This window comes from Pleurodeles waltl, chromosome 8 (assembly GCF_031143425.1).
Source record: "Pleurodeles waltl isolate 20211129_DDA chromosome 8, aPleWal1.hap1.20221129, whole genome shotgun sequence".
In the NCBI taxonomy this organism is placed as follows: Eukaryota; Metazoa; Chordata; class Amphibia; order Caudata; family Salamandridae; genus Pleurodeles; species Pleurodeles waltl.
Genome location: NC_090447.1, coordinates 557,781,930 through 557,798,359, shown reverse-complemented (window position 1 = coordinate 557,798,359; position 16,430 = coordinate 557,781,930).

Below are 16,430 nucleotides of genomic sequence, written 5' to 3'. Positions count from 1 at the left end.
ATTGCGGTCAGCGTGAACTTTGGATTTGCACTGGTCCCTCATGACCACAAGTAACCTTTTGACCACTAGTGACTTCCAAGCACTATTTTGGATTTGGGGCTTGATTTAGAGTTTGGCAGAGGGGGTAACTCAGTCACAAATGTGACAGATGTCCCGTCTGCCATATTACGATCCCCTTATAGCCTATCGCGATCATAATATGGCCGACGGGATGCCGATTGTGTTTGTGATGGAGTAACCATCCACAAAACTTTAAATCAGGCCCTTAATCTTAAAAAATTCACATCTTGCATTCGACTAAATGGATTTTTGTCATTGAGGTCTTGTTTTACTCAGATAAATATTTCTCCATTATTCTAAACTGGTGTGGAGTCCTTCTTGTAGTGTTTTCATTGTGTTAGTATGTATTTACACATTCCCTCTTAAGTTAAGCCTGTGTGATCTGTGTCAAGCTACCAGAAGGTGAGGACAGGCTAATTTAGGGTGTGTATCTCACTTACCCTGAGTAGGATTGTGGTCCCTACTTAGGCAGGGTGCATAACACTGCCAACTGGAGACCACATTTCTAACAGTTATTATTGCCTCAAAAGAAGCAATGAAACAGTGCTTGCTGGCCTTACTGTATGGCTGGACAACACACATGAGACTGCCCTTTCATTTAAGAACTCTCCAGAGTCATTTAGGTTAAGGCTTATTATCACTCAAGTCACTCATCTAAAAGTCCATCTCTTGGACCCCATTTTCACCAATTGTAAAAGCCTTCTATGACAAAAGGTCACATCTATTGCATGGTCAAACCATTTTCTTTTATCTTTTAGCCTTTCTTGCATCCATAACACTTTGAAACCCCTCAAAATATGATCTTTAGTAATACAAAATTAGAAGTAGGCAGCCTTTGGAATTACAGCAGCTAAAACTGTTAAGTTTCATAGTCAACCCTTGTGCTTGAAGAAGGCTTTAATCTGAATAACACTCTAGCTTCATGTTCCCAGATGTTGCAAAAGAGACTAGATTATATTTCTCCCTTAGAGCCAAAAAGAAATTATTACATTCATAAGAAGAACCTATGGTTCTCCGATTAATTATCCAAACTACAACAGGAAACATGACAAACTAAAAGACAATGGAGAAAATGCTATTTAAGTGAGCTTACAAATGCCTATCTACTTTAAGCAAAAGAACATAAAGAAAAAAATAAAATAGCCAAAACTCTCTACAACAGTGGTTCTCAACCTTTTGACTTCAGAGAACACCTATTAAATCACTACAGAAAGCAAGGGACATCCAAGTCTTTTTACTCCCACATCATTCTGAAATCCTCATCCTTCTAAAATGTTCATGTTTCACACATCCCACATCATTTTCTTCTTCTGCACTCTTTTCATTCACTCCTTCTACATATACCTCCTAGCATATTACTCACTTCCGCATCCCCCCACACAGAACAGGACAGAACACATCCATTCAATTGCAAATACTTTGGTTCTGTCAGTATTTCAGCAGCTTTGTTTATTCACTTTCACACATATTCACAATTACAATTGGATTGGCACATGCCACCATTGCTCTCTGAATTCTGCAGAGGAGCAAGGATTGGATGTTTAAGTAGTCTGAACACCTTAATAACCCACTTAGAGGCTCTGTGAGAAACTTGCACTGCTTCCTGCCTCAATTCCAAACCTCTAAAAACTGTCATATTAAAAACACCGACCTACAACCTGAACTCACATTGATACATAGGAGCGATCCAGTATAGAAAAACAAAGTTGGTTCTGTGGTACTCCTTTAGTATGTAATCAACACAACTCTGCCTCTTTATACCAAACTTCAATCAGCATCTATTTTCTTGTAATAGGTAATAATGAATCAAAACAATGCAGACAGTGTAGTTCTCTGGTGTGTGATATTTGTGCAATATTTGCAGTGATGAATATATAAAAGTGGGAGAGCTATTTAAGTGTATAAATTCCAAAACAGTGTGTTTACTTGTCACACATTCTACCGGGCACTTTACTTCCTAGCAGAACATCTTGCTCAAATGCTGGAGTATCTACATCCACACTTAATTGGGTCAACGTCAGCGAACCAACAGAAACGATGAGGTTCGCACATAGATACCACAAGAATCAGAGAGAGTGAGGTAGATGCTCCCTACAGATAAGCAGCCAGAAAGGCGAACTGCAGCCACTTTAGATGAGGCATACATACCAACTATGGAGGTTGTTAGCAGAAGAGATCTTGGAACTCCCTATACCTGCTAGTTCCTCTATATGCTTAAGGAACTCCTTGGTGACTTGCAATATCCTTATAATGTGTGGCAGCGGATACTTTATGCCTTCTGTACACAAGTCAGACAGATTTGAATCTTCACTGGGAGCTATTGCACGCACGCCAAGGATAAAGAGAAATGATCTCTTTTCGTCAGGCCTAGGACTAATCTTGCAGCCATATTTTTGACCAGCTTGAGTTTTTGCATTGAGGAATTACGGAGGTCCAGACAGAGAGTATTACAGTAAACATTCTATGCAGAGATACTGGCAAGCATGATTTGAACTCTATGTGAAAACAAAAAGAACATTTGTTTAAAACACACACTTCGAAGAAAAAGGAGCTAACAACACCATATATTTGTGCAGGCAAGTTAAGCTGTACATCAAATTGTTTACCCAAATCCTTAACACAGGGCAGTGAGGCACATTTTTCCTCCAAAATGCATAAGGCACTATATTTTCCATTTTGTCTCCTTCTAATTTGAATCACAACCCCAAGGAATGATGAGCGTTTATAGTACATACAAAAATGATTTATGTGAGAAATGAAAAATACAAAAGTTCATCAAGACATTAAAAAATATATAGTACAATCTTATTAATCTGCCATACAACCAATGAGGAGCCAGGGAGTAGTAGCAAAGTAAAGCTGTCATGATTGTATTTACATTGCCAAGCAGCCCAGCCACCGAGTTTCATCCAACAACAGACTTCATCAGGGCTGTAAGTTAAAAACATCTATTAAAATCTCACAATACAATAACAGAACAGACAAAGACATAATCACTAGTCTATACATTACAGTTTTCTTTTGAAATCCATCACATTAGATATGACTCCCCATAAACATCTACCACACATCAAAAATTCAAAATATTTTGTTACCATAGGAAATGTCCATGATATCCACTATACAGTGATTCAACTCATATCTTACAGTATAGCATATCTAATATAATTGCCTTGTGTTACACTGTGCCAGGAAGACATTACATGGGTACAGAATGGTTGCAGCACACTTAGAAAGAAGAGAATGCCTCCAAGGACTGTTTTTGTGCAGGAAGGTGTCCTTTCCTGCACACAACAACCCTGCCTATAAAGCAGGCACCCTTGCACCATGTCGCAAATGCATCTGCAGTGGGACTAGGATGCAGTTTGTGTTCCGGCGCAGTCAGAGAACACAAATGCTTTATCTCTTCAGAGACATTGCAAATTCCTGCTCTCTCCTTTTCACACAGTGAAGAAGTTGTATTTCTGCATTGTGTGAAATTATATTAAATCTTGGTCCAAATCACATTGCTCTCAAGACAATCAGTGCAACGTTTCTTCCATGGCCATACGACATGAAGCTGTTGTTGTGTTAATTACTCAATAATGTTCATCGAGAGGTTGTTCTCCAAATGATGCCACTCTTTTCCTATCCATGAGTGAGATCTCTTCATTTAAAGAGGATTAATGAGGCACATCTGAAGAGTTGGCCCCCTGGACAGCACCAACACTGTCAATTGCAGAGTTTATAAGGGGTCCACGCACGTTCCTCACTATTTATGTGTTTTATTTAAGGCTCAGAGCTAGTACCAAGCTACTCCATTGAGGAACAAGGGGTGCTGGGTACAAGCCATCTGAGGAGCTAAGGCTGAAGTTCCTATTCCACCTTAGTAGCAGAAGCCATGCCGTAGGGCTCACATGTTTTTCCACGAAAAATAAATATGAAGAAACAGTTTTGAATAATTTATTTGGTCAAACCTTTGTTGACATTTTTTTCTTTATGACTGGTTTTCACCAGGTTTATGAACCCCACCCTAAAAAAAACTTTCTTGATGAAACCTTTGTTTCTTTATGTTTGTTATTCCCTTTGTCTATGTAGTTATCAGAGTGCTCCTTGTCGCCAGGACTCATCACTTACCATCCTACGCAATTCTGTTGCAGCACTTTGTTTTGTTTTCAGGTTGGCACCACTGAAATGAATGAAACAATAACTCTTAGAATACACCGATTCGTTTCCCGAAAGTCCGTGACACAGCTTACCCAGTGGTGTGGAGTCGTCTGGCAACTGTTTGTATGGGAAGGGAAATTTAACAGTGAACTGCCCTCATAACTATAACATAACTATGAATTATAGTGGGCTGGTTGCTTATAAATCAAAGTGCTTCACTCATGATAGTTATCATTGCTTTCATGATAGTTATCATTGCTTACAGCGATGTTCCTGATGTAGTTCATATTCCCCCAAAAAACGCTCAGGTTACAAAGTGGTGTGTTACAAGATTCCCTTACTTTGCTCTACATTGCTTTAATGATCTAAGATTCACCTATGTCTCAAATTGTACTTGCTCCATGCTTGCCACTGCTTGTAAGAAGTTGTGTGAGTTGGTGCTAAAAGCAGGAATCAAATCAAATCATTAATATTTATAAAGCGCGCTACTCACCCGTGCGGGTCTCAAGGCGCTAGGGGGAAAAGGGGGGGTTATCGTTGCTCGAACAGCCAGGCCTTTAGGAGTCTCCGGAAAGCGGAGTGGTCCTGGGTGGTCCTGAGGCTGGTGGGGAGGGAGTTCCAGGTCTTGGCCGCCAGGAAGGAGAAAGATCTTCCACCCACCGTGGAGCGGCGGATGCGAGGGACAGCAGCGAGTGCGAGGCCAGAGGAGCGGAGGAGACGGGTGGGGACGTAGAAGCTGAGGCGTCTGTTGAGGTATTCCGGTCCCTTGTCGTGGAGGGCTTTGTGTGTGTGGGTGAGAAGTCGGAAGGTGATCCTTTTGCTGACTGGGAGCCAATGCAGGTGTCTCAGGTGTGCGGAGGTGTGGCTGCTGCGGGGTATGTCGAGGATGAGGCGGGCCGAGGCGTTTTGAATGCGTTGCAGGCGATTTTGGAGTTTGGCAGTGGTCCCGGCGTAGAGGGTGTTGCCGTAGTCCAGGCGGCTCGTGACGAGGGCGTGGGTCACAGTTTTTCTGGTGTCGGCGGGGATCCAGCGGAAGATCTTGCAGAGCATGCGGAGGGTGAGGAAGCAGGCGGAGGACACGGCGTTGACTTGCTTGGTCATGGTGAGAAGAGGGTCCAAGATGAAGCCGAGGTTGCGGCCGTGGTCTGTGGGGGTCGGTGCGGTGCCGAGGGCCGTAGGCCACCAGGAGTCGTCCCAGGCGGACGGGGTGTTGCCGAGGATAAGGACTTCCGTTTTTTCAGAGTTCAGCTTTAGGCGGCTGAGCCTCATCCAATCTGCGACATCCTTCATACCCTCTTGTAGGTTGGTCTTGGCGCTGGCGGGGTCCTTGGTGAGGGAGAGTATAAGTTGGGTGTTGTCGGAGTAGGAGGTGATGATGATGTCATGCTTGCGTACGATGTTGGCGAGGGGGCTCATGTAGACATTGAAGAGTGTTGGGCTGAGTGATGAGCCTTGGGGTACGCCGCAGATGATCTCAGTGGGTTCTGAGCGAAACGGAGGGAGGTAAACTCTTTGGGAACGGTTAGAGAGGAAGGAGGCAATCCAGTCCAGGGCCTGGCCTTGGATTCCGGTGGAGCGGAGGCGGGTGATTAGGGTGCGGTGACAGACGGTGTCAAAGGCAGCCGAGAGGTCAAGCAGAATGAGGGCGACTGTTTCACCGTTGTCCATCAGGGTTCTGATGTCGTCAGTGACTGAGATGAGGGTGGTTTTAGTGCTGTGGTTGGTTCGGAATCCGGTTTGTGAGGGGTTGAGCAGATTGTTGTCTTCCAGGAAGGTGGTCAGCTGTTTGTTGACGGTCTTCTCTATTACTTTGGCTGGGAAAGGCAGAAGAGAGATGGGGCGGAAGTTTTTCAGGTCGCTTGGGTCAGCCGTAGGTTTCTTTAGTAGGGCGTTGACTTCGGCATGTTTCCAGCATTCGGGGAAGGTAGCAGAAGAAAAAGAAGAGTTGATGACGGTCTGGAGGTGCGGGGCGATGATGTCGTCGGCTTTGTTAAAGATGAAGTGCGGGCAGGGGTCCGAGGGGGCGCCGGAGTGGATAGAGTTCATGATGGATTTGGTTTCTTCCGTGTTGATGTGGGACCAGTTGTTGAGGGTGATGGCCGTGGATGCCGGTTCGGTGGTGTTTGGTTGGGTCTGGTGTCTGAAGCTGTCGTGGAGGTCGCTAATCTTGCGATGGAAGAAAGTGGCAAGGGATTCGCACAGATCCTGTGAGGGCGTGACGGCATTGGCGTTGGCGCTGGGGTTAGAGAGCTCCTTGACGATGCTGAAGAGTTCTCTGCTGTTGTGTCTGTTTTTGTCCAGTCTGTCGGTGAAAAAGTTCCTTTTGGCAGCGTGGATCAGGTGGTGGTGTTCGCGGGTAGCGTTCTTGAGGGCGGTCATGTTGTCAGCGGTGCGGTCCTTGCGCCAGGCTTTCTCAAGGGCGCAACAAGTTTTCTTTGATTCTTTGAGGGTGTCCGAGAACCAGAGAGGTTTTTTGGTGTTGGTCTGTCGATGCGTGCGTTTGAGGGGAGCAAGGATGTCTGCGCAGTTGGAGATCCAGTTTGTGAGGTTGAGGGCTGCGTCGTTGGGGTCGGTGGTGAGGGTGGGTTGGTTGGCGGCGAGTGCTGAGAAGAGTTGCTCTTCGGGGATCTTGTTCCACTGTCGACGAGGGATGGGTTGGGTGCGGAGGTGGCGGGTCTCGCGTCGGAATGTGAAGTGGACGCAGCTGTGGTCGGTCCAGTGTAGGGCGGAGGCATGGCTGAAGAAGACGTGTTTGCTGGCGGAGAAGATGGGGTTAAGCGTGTGTCCGGCGATGTGGGTGGCGGTGTTCACCAGTTGTTTGAGGCCGAGGTTGCCGAGGTTGTCGAGCAGGGTGGTGGTGTTGGAGTCGTTGTTTTGTTCCAGATGGAAGTTGAGGTCACCTAGGAGGATGTAGTCCGGCGAGGCGATGGCGTGCGGGGAGATGAAGTCAGCGATGGCGTCGCTGAAAGGGGCGCGTGGTCCGGGAGGACGGTAGACGAGGGATCCTCTGAGGGTGGTCCTCGGATCGGTGCGAATCTGAAAATGCAGGTGTTCAGCGGCGAGAGGGGTGTCTTCGGTGGAGGTGGTGACGCTGATGGAGTCTTTGAAGACGATGGCGATACCTCCTCCTACCTGGTTGGTGCGGTCTTTTCTGGAGATCTTGTAGCCTTCGGGGATGGCAGTGGCGATGTCAGGGGCCGAGGAGGCGTTCATCCAGGTCTCCGTGATGAAGGCAACGTCCGGTGCTATGGAGTCCAGGAGGTCCCAGAGTTCAACGGCGTGTTTGTGGACGGAGCGAGCGTTGACTAGGATGCACTTGAGGTGGTTGATGGCGCGTGGGCTTGTGGTTGTGGTTGTTGCGTGGTGGAAGGTGCGTTTGCAGGAGTTGCAGGCGAAGGGTCCAGCGGTGCGTTTGGGGTGAGCATGGAAGCAAGTGTTGGAGCGTCCTGGGTTGAGGGCGTGGAGGGTGGTAGGGTCGTAGTGGGTCAGCGGGGCTTGGGAGAGCTGGGGACCAGGGGTCGTGGCGCTGGGCGCGGGACAGGCGCGGACGGGCGCAGACGGGCTTGCCTCTGGCGCGCCTGCTGCGCGCGTGCAGCTGCCGCCATATGAGGTAGGAGGGGGGGGAGGGGTCAGGTGGGGGCGAATGGGAGCTGGGGGGCGGGGGCGTGCAGGAGGTCGCAGCGGGAAAGCGCGAGGGAGGGGGGGACAGGTAGAGTGAGAAGAGCTGGGGGAGGGGGGTTTAAGGGTGGAGGGGGGTGAGTGTTAGGAGGTTTAGGAGATAAGGGAGAAATATAGGAGTAGGGTTGAGAAGATAGGGGAGGGGGGGTTGTAGAGGTGTGTGAGGGTGAGAGGTAGAGTGAGAGGATAGGAAGATAGATAATAGAGGGGGTGAGGGAGGGGGGGAGAGATAGAGAAATAGATAGAGAAAATAGATAGATAGGGAAATTGATAGATAGGGAAATAGATAGAGAGATAGGAAGATAGGAGGAGGTGGAGAGTGAGGGAGTTAGATAGTGGGATAGAGAGATAGAGAGATAGGTAGATAGGAGGAGTGAGGGAGGTAGATAGTGAACGGGTTAGATAGGGGAGATAGAGAGGGGGATGCGAGTGGGGGAGGGGGATGAGGCAGGAGCAGGAGGGCAGGCGCGGGGAGAAGAGGACGGAGGAGGCAGAAGAGCCGAAGGCAGAAGACAAGAAGACAAGAAGAACAGAAGACAAGAAGAACAGAAGAACAGAAGAACAGAAGACCGGAAGGAGAGAAGAAAGGAAGATCAGAAGGAGAGAAGAAAGGAAGATCAGAAGACCGGAAGGAGAGAAGAATGGAAGACCGGAAGAACAGAGAAGAACACAGAAGAACACAGAGGAACACAGAAGAACACAGAAGAAGATACAGAAAACAAAGAACAGAGGGCAGAAGACCACAGAAGAAGATGAGGAAGAAGAGAAGAAGAGTGAAGACGGGGGAAAGAAGAGTACAGAAGAAGATTTCAGACGAGGAGCGAGGAGGAAGAACAGAAGAACAGAGAAGAAGAAAAGAAGAAAAGAAGCAGGAGCAGGAGAGAGGGTGAGTAGCGCGGGGCAGAGCGAGGGGCTGGGAGGGGGGGTACTTACTGTGAGGTGGGTCTCAGGAACTCAGGAACCTGGAGGAGCTGCAGCGGCAGGGGGAGCGACCTACCCTTGGGTCAAGGGTCGCTACCACTGTCGCGCAGCGGCCGCCATATGAGGTAGGAGGGGGCGGGAGGGGTCAGGTGGGGGCGAATGGGAGCTGGGGGGCGGGGGCATGCAGGAGGTCGCAGTGGGAAAGCGCAAGGGAGGGGGGACAGGTAGAGTGAGAAGAGCTGGGGGAGGGGGGTTTAAGGGTGGAGGTGGGTGAGTGTTAGGAGGTTTAGGAGATAAGGGAGAAAGATAGGAGTAGGGTTGAGAAGATAGGGGAGTTGTAGAGGTGGGTGAGGGTGAGAGGTAGAGTGAGAGGATAGGAAGATAGGTAATAGAGGGGGTGGGGGAGGGGGGAGAGATAGAGAAATCGATAGAGAAAATAGATAGATAGGGAAATTGATAGATAGGGAAATAGATAGAGAGATAGGAAGATAGGAGGAGGTGGAGAGTGAGGGAGTTAGATAGTGGGATAGAGAGATAGAGAGATAGGTAGATAGGAGGAGTGAGGGAGGTAGATAGTGAACGGGTTAGATAGGGGAGATAGAGAGAGGGATGCGAGTGGGGGAGGGGGATGAGGCAGGAGGGCAGGCGCGGGGAGAAGAGGACGGAGGAGGCAGAAGAGCCGAAGGCAGAAGACAAGAAGACAAGAAGAACAGAAGACAAGAAGAACAGAAGAACAGAAGAACAGAAGGAGAGAAGAAAGGAAGATCAGAAGGAGAGAAGAAAGGAAGATCAGAAGACCGGAAGGAGAGAAGAATGGAAGACCGGAAGAATACAGAAGAACACAGAAGAACACAGAAGAACACAGAGGAACACAGAAGAACACAGAAGAAGATACAGAAAACGAAGAACAGAGGGCAGAAGACTCCAGAAGAAGATGAGGAAGAAGAGAAGAAGAGTGAAGACGGGGGAAAGAAGAGTACAGAAGAAGATTTCAGACGAGGAGCGAGGAGGAAGAACAGAAGAACAGAGAAGAAGAAAAGAAGAAAAGAAGCAGGAGCAGGAGAGAGGGTGAGTAGCGCGGGGCACAGCGAGGGGCTGGGAGGGGAGGGTACTTACTGTGAGGTGGGTCTCAGGAACTCAGGAACTCAGGAACCTGGAGGAGCTGCAGCGGCAGGGGGAGCGACCTACCCTTGGGTGGCAGGATATGCAGTGCTCCAGGCAAAATTACATTTTGCCTGCTGGATTCCTCTCTACACGTTGTAGAAGTGTCTGTTTTCAGCCTTTTGTTGGACTTTGACATCGCCTTTGGATGGCACCATAGGACCACTGATCAACTTGCCTTACGGACACAAGTACCAGCCTAAAGATTCTACTTTTTCATGACCTTGGTTTTAATAAAACAGAACCACTGGTCTCAATATTATTCAAACTTTACAAATAGGATGGTTTTAACAAAAAAAATAGAACGATGTAACCATGACCAAAATTCCAAACTGGGAACTTTTGGAAGTCAGCCAACTCAATTCAACTAGTCTAAAGGGACCACTTACTCTTCACTTAAGTTTAACTACTCACATTCCTATGTAAAAAAGCAGTGTTAACACAGTACTATTTATGAGTGAATGCCTCCCGCATGGAAACAGTATGAGACATTTGTGTATTACTTCCTCAACAAATCCAAAAAGTCAAGTATTAAAAGCAAAAACACCTCAGATGGTTTCCTTATTAAAAGCAAGTAGAAACTGTAGTCTGTGCTCAGTGGGTGGTAGGTATATAATAAAAGTTGTGAAGAGGAAATCCTTCCTGACCCAACAGAGAGCATCCAGATGGTTAACCGTATGGGGCACATTTGCCACATATTAGCATTCTAGTCTGTTTACATTTAGGTTTAGTAGTAGCAACATTACCTTATATTGCATGCATTCTGCTGTAGTTTATTATTGAAGGCTTCAATTTAGAACACCAAAATAGTTAAGAGGTAGTCTCTTTATGTTTTAAGTTCAGTTCACGTTTGCAAATTAGATGACATTTAGGCCTTGATTTATACTTTTTGGTGCACAACTGCACTAACGCAGTTTTGCACCAAAAAGTTGAGCACTGGCTTGCACCATTTCTATGCACCAACCAGGCAACATATTCATGGAATGATGCAAGCCGGTGCAAAGGGTGGGCTAGCATTAAAAAAAATTACATTAGTCAGGTGGGGCTAGCGCTATGGAAGAAGGGGATTTTGTACCAAAAAATGACGTTAGGCAGGTTAGAGTAAAGAAAATGACTTTAACCCGTCTAGAGTCATTTTCTGACGCAAAACCATCCATACCACATGACTCATGTCTTAGAAAAAACAGGAGTCATGTCCACCAACTCAGTGGCCAGCACAGGGGACCATGGTCCCCTGGGCATGACCATTGCACCCAGTGCCATGTAGGGGGGCCCATTTCAGGGCCCCCTATTGCACTTTAAATAATAAAATGCAATACTTACCTGTACTTACCTGGGATGGGGTCCCCCATCCTCCGCAGTCCCTCTGGTGTGTGTGGGGGGTGTCCCTGGGGCTTGGGGAGGGCACCTGTGGGCTTATTCCATGGTGTTTCACCATGGAAATAGGCCCACAGGTCCCCTAACGCCTGCCCTGACCCGGGCGTTAAAAAATGAGGCAAAGCAAGCTTTGCTCCATTTTTTGACCCCTCCTCCCTTCCGTGCACCATTTTTGCACAGGAGTATAAATATTTTGTTAAGGCCAAAGAGTCATTTTTTGCGCGGGAACACCTACCTTGCATCCCATTAAGGCATGGTAGGTTTCCACCTCCAAAAAATGACTTTAACTCCATAAATTTGGCTTTAGACGAGTCTAGCGCCAAAGTATAAATATGGATTTAGTTTTGCACCAAAAAACAGTTTTACAAAATGACGCTAATTTGGTGTAAACAGAGTAAAAATATGTCCCAAAATGTTAGAAATAATTCAGAAAATATTTTTTTTTAAATGCAACTCAAATATCTGTCACTGCACCAAAAATTAGGAATTGAAAGTGAGTATATCATGCTTAAACAACTTTTTGGAAACGTTTTTCCAGTGGCGGCTGGTGACTTTTAAAAGTGGTGGGGTCTAAAAGCTGTTCGCGACTTTGACAGAGCAAGTGATTCCAAGCGACTCAGAGTTCCTTTTACCCCACATGAACATTTTAAGATATAGAGTGCAAACTGATGCACCTTAGAGCATTTTGGAGAAGAATTTAAATAAAATGTATCGGTTTCAATATAGAATTTTATACCAAATTAAAATTTCCAGCTCTTGGGTCCTCAATTATCTGATGACATAGCTATCTTAAATAATTTTCTGTGGGGCAAAATTGGTGTATATATATTCTGCTCTATTTTGGCTGCTAGGTTAGTAAGAAAAGTAGTGAACTAATTTAATCTCAAACGCGTCCACCTTTAATTAAGTGGAGCAAAGTGTATTTGTTGTTTTCCCTATGAGGAAGTAAGAAAAATAGTCCAAATCAGAGCTTTCCTGCGCAAGCACAAATGTTTATCTAAAATGCCTGATGCTAAGGGGCATATTTATACTATACATATTTTTTTTACGCTAGCCTACCCTTTGCACCAGCTTGCACCATTCCATACATATGGTGCCCGGGTGGTGCACAGAAATGGTGAAAGCTGATGCTAAACTGTTTGGTGCAAAACTGCATTAGTGCACTTTTACACCAACCAGTATAAATCAAGGCCTAAGACTGGAGCCATATCTGTTTGTGCCATACCTACTACACAAGAAGAAAAAAACTCTACAAAATAATTGTGCCTCATTTTTTGCACCAACTCTACCATTTAGAAAAAATATCACACCGTAACGAATCTACAAATCAAATGTAGGAAACCTTCATATATCTCTATTGTAAGTGTTACGTGGTAATACAGTGCTCACCAAAATCATTGTTCGCATTATATGATTATAAATGCATCATTGTGTTGAATGGAAAAGGCAATGAACACTGTTGTAAGTCAAACAAAATTAGACTTTGGATACTCATTTTTTGACTTATTAAAAGGCCACTACAGTGACAAGCACAAACAGCGATTACTTAGCTGTTTGATTTTAGCCAAATTCATCTCAGACTTACCTTTTCATATAGCAAGTTTGTATAATCAGTTATTTGCTGGATCTGCAGATGGACGTGCGCATCTCTTGCCTCTGACTACACGGCAGAGTCGAATATTTATATCCAGCTAATAAGTTAACTGGAGTGGCACATTTTATTTGCTCGGACTGAAACAGTACCAGAACACATCCCCTTAGTTTACGAGATGCATACCCTGGTGAATTGTAAGTGAAAAAATAAATCTTACACAAAATAAATATGTAATATGTTTGACGTAACCTGGTTACTTTCCAGTGGCACCCGGCAGTTTTAGGAGGGAGGGGGGCAGGAAGCACACTCACACTCATTCTTTGACACACACAGGCATTCATGCACATCCATTAACAACACTCATCAACATTCAAACATTCACGCATGCACCAAACATTCATTTAAAAAGATCACACACACACACATTTACCTTCAGCCTCTGAGGTCCCAGGAGGGTTGAGACTGCTGCCTTCCCTTACTGGCTGACCTTATGAGGGAAGGCAGCAGTCCCAACTTTGTCACAGAGTGGGTTGGGATCAGTAAGACTGCTGACCCCACAACACTCTGTGACGAGGTGTCACTGATTGACACTCGCCCTGGGCGCTTCAGGGCTTAAACCTGAAGCACCCAGGTCGAAGTCAATGGGTGATGCTTCCCTTGTCACCCGGGGCAGGGCCTCGAGGCACCTTTGCTGAGCTGAGGAGGTCACGCCCACAGGAGCTGTGACCTCTTCAGCCCAGCAAAGTTCAGCTCAGGCAGCCAGGAGTCTGTGGAAATCATGCATGTCTGCTCCTGGCTGCCTGACCTGAACATGAAGAGTGTCTGTCAGGCTGACCTTTGTTCAGCCCGACCAGCACTCTTCTTGAGGGGCAAAAGGTGGGGGGCGTGGCTCCTCTGCCCTAAAGGACGGGCCGCGCCTTTTATTGTCCCCTACAGCATGATGGGAAAACATTTTTTGGCTTAAATAAGAGCGCACAAAATCAGAAATATTATGAATATTGACAAAATCTGTGGTCGAGTGCTTGAGCTGGGAACCACATACTATGCACTTCACAAAAGCTGTATCACAATTTCACTATAGGGAACTGCTGTGCATCTCTTGAAGTTACAGGAAGAGCTTTCGTGAACCGGCAGAGGCAGACTGTAACTAAAGAGTGAAACACACAGCCAGTGGAGACACATGCTTTTGGAAACATAAGGTGGGTGCAATTTTAAACGAAAAAGAAAGAAGCGCAGGTAGTACTTTGAGGTGTACGCTGCAGGTTAAAGACTACAAGGACACATACAGTGCTTGAGGTTAGCATCCATGTCAACATGTGTAGAGTCCATAGTTTGATATCCTGGACTCGTTTAAAACACATTCTTCACACTGCATTATGATTCCACTACTTCTGTTTAAACTACGACAGAAACTATAATTGACAGTTTTTTGTCATTAGCTGAAATAGGTGACAGCCACTCCACCCCCTACCCAAATCCAATAGCCTTCTGTTGCCACCAGGCAAGTATCATAACTAACAGAAATTAATAGGGAACTGATCACCCATTCTACTTACTACAGCTCATTGTTTGAAGATCTACATGAACCACTGGGCAAAGGGCAATACAGTAATACAGTTAACTTTGGGGTCAAGGCAAGTACTTCAGAGAACAAGAACAGCCACAACAGTTAACTTTGGGGTCAAGGCAAGTACTTCAGGGAACAAGAACAGCCACATGCAGGCATGTGCAAGTGCTCATCATTCCTGTGGACAGAATCATGGCACACAAATCTTGCTTTGTCCCATCCCTCCATATCCTTGTGGTCAGTAGTGCAATGTTAAGCGGGAAAGGTCCCAAACCACAGCCAAAACAAGGATCAGAAGAAACGTGGAAAATCAGTAAAGTGGCTTCAAAATAAAGCCCCACAATGACTGGCTGTTTCGAAAGGCTCTTCCTGCCCCTGCACTGCCTGGTAGGAAAGCAAGCCAGGTTGCTTTCTCTTACAGAGAACATTCAGCCAATTCAAATTCGGCTGCCATGCTATTCATTTATTGAAATAGCACAAGGGCACCATTTGCATTAGCTGGGCAGGTGCACAAACCACTCCCATTTGAATTGTCTGGGCAGGTGCACCTATCTCTCCATTTGACACCAGGGGGGTATCTTTGTCTCAGAAGGCACTGTTTCAAAGCACAGCTTTCATAAGGCTGAAGTACGCATGTTGGGCTGGTCATATCAAAGAAATCAGTCAGTTGGACATGCGCCCTTCACTTTCGTACAGAGGGCAGACAGACTGCCATCAATCCATGGCAATGTTGTGCTACATCCACTAACCAGTTGCACGTCATCCTGATTATCCGAACGGAATGAAACTAGAATGTAACTAAAAGTATAAATTAATTAATTATGTTCTGTTTCTAGCAGTGTGCAGTGGGATCGGGGTCAATGCCTATTACACTCCTAGAGACGAGTTACCCCTGCATTTTTCTCTACTGCAACCAAGCATATGGAGTGATTCACAGGGCAGGATTAAAATAACAAAGGTGGATATCTGGTTATGTAGGATTATTCCTATATATTGGGCAGATTTACGTCTATTAAGAGGCTGACAGATCATCCCACTAGGACTCTATGAAACATATACTAGACACTTCTTGGAGCTCCTAATAGTCATAAAGATTTAACTCCAGGAGTAAAATATGGCATACATTTAGGTAACACAAGCAAGCATTTTTGTGTGTAACTTTATTTTCTCTCTGGTGAAGGAGAAACTCCATTTCTCTAAATCCTCATTAAATATGGAGGTCTACCTACCCCAGACCCCTATGGAAATACACTAAATCCTGACTTTCACAACAGAACATGCATTCTTCTATTTAGGTGTCCATCTACTTATTATATGGTTTATCAACCAAAATAGTTCACAATGCTGTCCTAGACCCTAAACTTCCAAAATAAAAGGGATTTTGCACATTTCTGCACTTCTGAACATAAACACCACTAGTACAGATTCAGTGAGTCACGATTTAGATTTAGATTTATAATGTGTTTTTGTGTGCATGTCTAGTACATGGGTACCTTTATTGGTCTTCAGAAACACACCCTACTGAAGTTGAATGGAGCCATGAATTCCCTCGAACTGGGAATGAGGCTCCCCAAGATGCAGATAATCAATGGAAGGCCTAAACATGGAAAATAAAAAATTGGTTGATTACAGTTTTAGATGAACAGCTGAACTAGATATAATTTAACATACTTACATTTTAACATGTAAAATCAAATGTAGATATAATGATAATAATTTGAGCACATGTAGGATCTCAACATTTTGCAAGTTCCTAATTGCAGCTTTTTGCGACTCCCAATTAGGAACTCGCAAAGTGTACAACATTGTCTCAGACACTATTTATGATTCACAAATGGGTTACAAAGGACCTGCCTCATCAAATTTCATGAGGCAGGTCGCAATTTGGGACCCATTGGGATAGGCCTGCACCCACAGGGATGGTGG